Here is a 5,625-nt window from a genome sequence, read left to right as displayed (position 1 = left end):
TGTGGAGGACCTACGTGATGCTTCTCAGCACCCTGAACTCCTATGTCGACCCCCTTGTCTACTCCTCCGGGTTCCAAGCCAACCTTCACGGGCTGCTGAGGAGGCTGTGTGGGCTCTGGGGCCAGTGGCAGCAGGAGGGCAGCGTGGAGCTGAAGGAGCAGAAGGGAGGGGAGTGGCACGAGGAGGACCTCACAGAAGAAAGGAAGAGTAGTGGACTATAGCAGGGCTGTGGAACTGGTGGCCAGGTGGCCTATGCTGAAAGCTAGGTCCTCCGGGGCAGGAGGGTGTAGCTGGTGTGTCATCCTTAGGGCACTTCCTTGCTCATGCCAGGAGGGATTTGGAGTGGCGAGCTGGGGCCTGATGGGGCTTGGGGGCAGAATAGACATCTAGCCTTCCTAAGGGTGTGCGCACTAAAGCCCAGCTCTCTATCTCACCTCCATCCCCATCCACCCACACACCATGGATTGGCCTCTGGGAAGGGGTCAGGGTGAGAGGCTGCTCTGGAGAACAATGAGGTTCTTGTAGCAGCAGGCAGCTCTTGTGCTTTTTTGAGGGTGGCAGAGGAGCTAAGAGCAGTGCCCAGGGTCTGAGGGGGCTGCCCAGTGAGTGGCAGGGGCAGAAGAGGGGAGAATCCTATCCTCAGGGCTGCTCCCAACCAGCGAGTCAGGAGTGGGGAAGACAGGGCTCCAAGAATGAGGCCGCATTCTGCTCCCACAGTGCCTTTTCCAGAAAGTTCCAATCGCTCAATAAATTCGGATCATGAGAGACATTTATGAACAATGACAGAAGAAAAATTACCCAAATAAATGTGGAAGCAAGCAAAAGAGAGCAGTGTTCCCTTCTCTCCGGTTTTGTTCTGGTGGTGTGCTTGGGCCGGGTGGGACTGGTGGATGGAAGGAGAAAACACCAGACTCCAGGGGAAAAGGGCCAAACACCGGATGCCTGGATGCTGGGAGAGGATCTGGCTTGCAGGGATGAAAATAACAGCTGCCCTGTCTAAAGGACTTAGCCTGACACATCATCTCCTTCTATCTCTCAATAGCCCTGTGGTAGGTCCCAGCATTATCCCCAGTTTCAGAAGAGGGAGTGGGCGAGAGAGGCGACATCTCCTATCTGAGATCCTGTAGCTGGTGGGCGATTGAAGTGGGATGGGAAGCTGGAGTCAGTTGACTCTGACACCCATGCCCTAAGCCACCCTGCTGTTCTCCAGCTTTGTGTCACCTGTGGTCACCTGGCCCAGTCAGAATAAGGCTGTCTGAGCAGGACAAATGTAAACAGGCCATGATAAGAAACAGAACTAAATGCAAAGCGCAGTGACTATCTGTGTGGGTGCATCCTCTCCCCAGTAAAGAAGCCTTCTTGAAAAATATAGATGATGATAATTGGAGTCAATGATTGGGCAGGTGACCCACATGGGCACCCGAAGCTCCTCAATCTTAGCTAATGCAGGATCTCTTCAACATTTTACATCCTTGTCCCCTTCAGGAGCCTTTTTGGACATACATCTTTCCTACACAGCACATTCCTCCACCTGCTTATGCAATTTCAGTGCAACCAACACACTGTCTGTTTACATGTTGTGGCCCTTTAGAAAGACAGAAACCAGCTGGGTGCGGTAGCTCACGCCTTTAATCCCAGCACTTTGGGATGCTGAGGCAGGCAAATCACTTGAGGTCAGGAGTTCGAGACCAGCCTGGCCAACGTGGTGAAACTTCGTCTCTACTAAAAATACAAAAACTAGCCGCAGTGGCAGTGCACACCTGTAATGCCAGCTACTCAGGAGGTTGAGGCAGGACAATGACTTGAGGCCAGGAGCAGAGGTTGCGGTGAGCCGAAATCACAACATTGCACTCCAGCCTGGGTCAGGGCTGGGGGAGGTGGAAGGGAGGTAGGAGGCTGGACTTGACTTTGGAGATGGGGCTCAGACACTGGACCAAATTGAGGACTAACTAAAACAGGGAAACAGGGACGGGGCTTAAGCGGCTTCCTACAGGGCATGTCCACCAGTGTCCCCTGACAGTTTACCATTGTCATGGTAACACCTGGTAATTACCACCCTTTTTCTAAAATTTGGGCATTAACCACCCCTTAATCTGCATGTAATTAAAAATAGATATAAATATGAATGCAAAACTGCCCTAAGTTGTTACTCTTAGCATATCGCTATGGGGTAGCCCTGCTCTGCAAGGGCGATCATGGAGCTGTCGCACTGCCGGAACTATAACACCACCGCTTCAATAAAGCCATTTTCTTCTACCGCTGGGTAGCCTTTAAATTCTTTCCTGGGTGAGCTGGGTGCAGTGGCTCACACCTATAATCCCAGCACTTTAGGAGGCTGAGGCAGGCAGAGCATTTGTGATCAGGAGTTCGAGACCAGCCTGGGCAACATGGTGAAACCCAGTATCTACCAAAAAATACAAAATTTAGCCAGGTGTGGTGGCCCACACCTGTAATCCCAGCTACTCAGGAGGCTGAAGCAGGAGAATTGCTTGAACCCAGGAGGCAGAGGTTGTAGTGAGCCAAAATTACACCACTGCACTCCAGTCTGGGTGGCAGAGTGACACACCACCTCAAAAAAATAAAATAAAAATTTAAAAATTAAATAAATAAATAAATAATTTCCTGGGCAAAGCCAAGAAACTTCCCAGACTAAGCCCCAATTTAGGGCTCATCTGCCCTACATCAGAAGGGAGGCAAAGACCAAACAGGGAGAGCAAGAAGCCTGGGAGTCTACAAAATTAGTTGCAGGACTCTTCCAAAAAAAGGAAGCAGAGCATCAATAAAAGCTGAAAGACACCTGGAAGAAAAGTAAGGCCACTGTTTCCGGGAATTGCAAGTGGGAGACAGAGGTTTTTATTGTGGGGTTACAGTGTGAGAAGGTGCTCAACTTTTGACCTTCCTCTCTGAGGACATGACTCTTCTGGTTTAGAAAACAACAGTAAAAAGTCCCCAAGAGATACTGATGGTTGCGGTTCCCAAAACTTCGTTAACATCTGTGGGAAGCCTTCTGACTTTCCTCTGAGGCCAGTTCTGAAAAGCCATTCATATGGAGGCAAGTCAAACTATCAAAGCAGCAGCCTGTGTTCTGGGAAAAGGATGCTGGGATCACATTCCAGAGAAAAGATGGGATAGAAGGAATGAAAGCTGATCAACATGACTGGGTGTGGTGGCTCACGCCTGTAATCCCAGCACTTTGGAAGGCTGAGGCGGGCAGATCACCTGAGGTCAGGAGTTCGAGACCTGCCTGGCTAACATGGTGAAACCCCGTCTCTACTAAAAATACAAAAATTAGCCGGGCATGGTGGCATGTGCCTATAATCCCAGCTACTCGGGAGGCTGAGGCAGGAGAATTGCTTGAACCTGGGAAGCTGAGGTTGCGAGGTTGCAAGGTTACAGTGAGCTGAGATTGCAGCACTTCACTCCAGCCTGGGCAACAAGAGAGAAACTCTGTCTCCATAAAAACAAGAAAGCTGATCAACACTGGTAGAAGTGGGGAAGTGCAAAGCTCACTTCCCATGGGAGCCAGGGTGGAACTAGCAGAGAGAAAATGTTGCAAAAGAGGAAATGGGATACAGAAATATTTTTTAAGGAGAGGGTGCTTTCAGTGGATTTAGAAGAATATAGTGGCTGGATGTGGTGGCTCATGCCTGTAATGCCAGCATTTTGGGAGTCTGAGGCAGGTAGATAACTTGAGCCCAGGAGTTCCAGACCAGCTTGGGCAACATGGCTAAACCCTGTCTCTACTAAAAATACAAAAATTAGCTGGGTGTGGTGGCACATACCTGTAGTCTCAGCTGAGGTAGGAGGATCACCTGAACCTTGGGAGGTTGAGGCTGCAGTGAGCCATGATCAGGTCACTGCACTCCAGCCTGAGTGATAAAGTGAGACCCTTTCTCAAAAAAAAATTAAAATTAAAAGAAGAGTACAGTGAGATAACCCAATCAATCATCCCCTGCTGCAGATTCCCCAGTCTCAGGGGTCAAATCGCGATTGTCACTAATCATGACGCTCTCGACCCCCTTTACTGGTGATTGGTCTCAAGATGGAAGTGTGACCCGGTTCCAGCCAACACAAAGAAAGAAGTCTGCTGAGGGCCTCTGGGAAAGATTTTCCTCTATCTCATAAAAAAAAGTAGACGTGGGCCAGGCACGGTGGCTCACGCCTGTAATCCCAGCACTTTGGGAGGCCGAGGCGGGTGGATCACGAGGTCAGGAGATCGAGACCATCCTGGCCAACATGATGAAACCCTGTCTCTACTAAAAATACAAAAATTAGCTGGGCGTGGTGGTGGGCGCCTGTAATCCCAGCTACTCAGGAGGCTGAGGTAGGAGAGTGGCGTAAACCCGGGAGGCGGAGCTTGCAGTGAGCTGAGATCGTGCCACTGCACTCCAGCCTGGGCGACAGAGCCAGACTCCGTCTCAAAAAAAAAAAAAAAAAAAAAAAATAGATGCGTAAGGAGCTGCTCTCCCACTTCTGATCTGGAACTTTCCATGGAAGAATGTGATACTTGGAGCTACAGCAGCCATATTGGAGCCATGAGGTTACAAACTTGAGGAAGAAGACAAACAAGCTAAGGACAGCAGAGCAGCAGGATGTAAAGGGCCCGCGTCCTTGACCCTGTTGAGGTGGGACCACCAACCTCCAAAGTCACTGTAGTAAATGTTGACTCACTATTGGCCAGATACCCTCTAACTTACAGCTGAACACAGTAGATCAGCCTATATTCTACTAGAACATACCCACTGACATCTTCTCTCACGTTAAAATATTTTAACGTCCTGGAGTTTCTAAACTCTGCCTATTTGCCTTATAGAAGCTATGTGATGTTAGCATTTGCCTTATGTGTTAAGGCTGAACTCAGGAGATGTCTTATTGTTCTAGACACTAGCTCTAGCACCAAGATGTCTGGACTTTCCTCATTCAGAAGGAGGTTTTCGAGAGCTGACTGGCTGGGGCTGCATGAACATAGCTTTCCAAGACAAAAAAAAAAAAAATGCTAGATGGGATCTTTTTAAGATAAAATGTTCATCTGACTGACAATCTCAATTGCAAGCCTGCACTTTTATTAATAAAAATTCCCATACTTGAGCAGATCACCTGAGGTCAGGAGATCGAGACCAGCCTGGCCAACATGGCAAAACCCTGTCTCTACTAAAAATACAAAAATGAGCTGGGTGTGGGGGCACACGCCTGTAATCCCAGCTACTCAGGAGGCTGAGGCAGGAGAATTGCCTGAACCCAGGAGATGGAGGTTGCAGTGAGCCGAGATCATGCCACTGCCTTCCAGCCTGGGCAACAGAGCGAGACTCTGTTTCAAAAAATCAAAAACAAAAACAAAAAAAATCTCATACTTATTATGGGCTCTTGGATGTCATGGAAACAAGAGAGGGCTGAAAGAGTAGGATGTGGACCATGAGCAATGTTATCCTGTGGAAACGTACTTGTCTCTGTTCAGTGTTCTTGGGCACAGGAGAGCTACCCAGTCCTTATGCCTGTGGAGTCACTCGAACACACACAATGCCCACGTGAAGATGGGGATATGTGGTCCTGGATGCCTAATTTACTACTTACAATTAATGCACACAATTAGATGATTCCCTTTTCCCTCCCCCCCCTTCTTTTTTC

The 5,625-nt window shown here is 49.0% G+C and overlaps 1 protein-coding gene across 2 annotated transcripts in view; it reads left to right on the top strand.

Moving 5' to 3' along the window:
• LOC111529929 (free fatty acid receptor 3) overlaps positions 1–615 on the top strand; it is a 3,641-nt gene extending 3,026 nt beyond the window's left edge. For both annotated transcript variants that reach the window (XM_023196952.2, XM_026448761.1), the window contains one exon: positions 516–615. The gene's annotated coding sequence lies outside the window, so the exon portion shown is untranslated. The remainder of the gene's footprint in view (positions 1–515) is intronic.
• Positions 616–5,625: the final 5,010 nt, after the last annotated feature.

Source organism: Piliocolobus tephrosceles, chromosome 21 (assembly GCF_002776525.5).
Source record: "Piliocolobus tephrosceles isolate RC106 chromosome 21, ASM277652v3, whole genome shotgun sequence".
Lineage (NCBI taxonomy): Eukaryota > Metazoa > Chordata > Mammalia > Primates > Cercopithecidae > Piliocolobus > Piliocolobus tephrosceles.
Note: the sequence above shows the minus strand (reverse complement) of the source record. Positions and strands in the feature narration are given on the sequence as shown.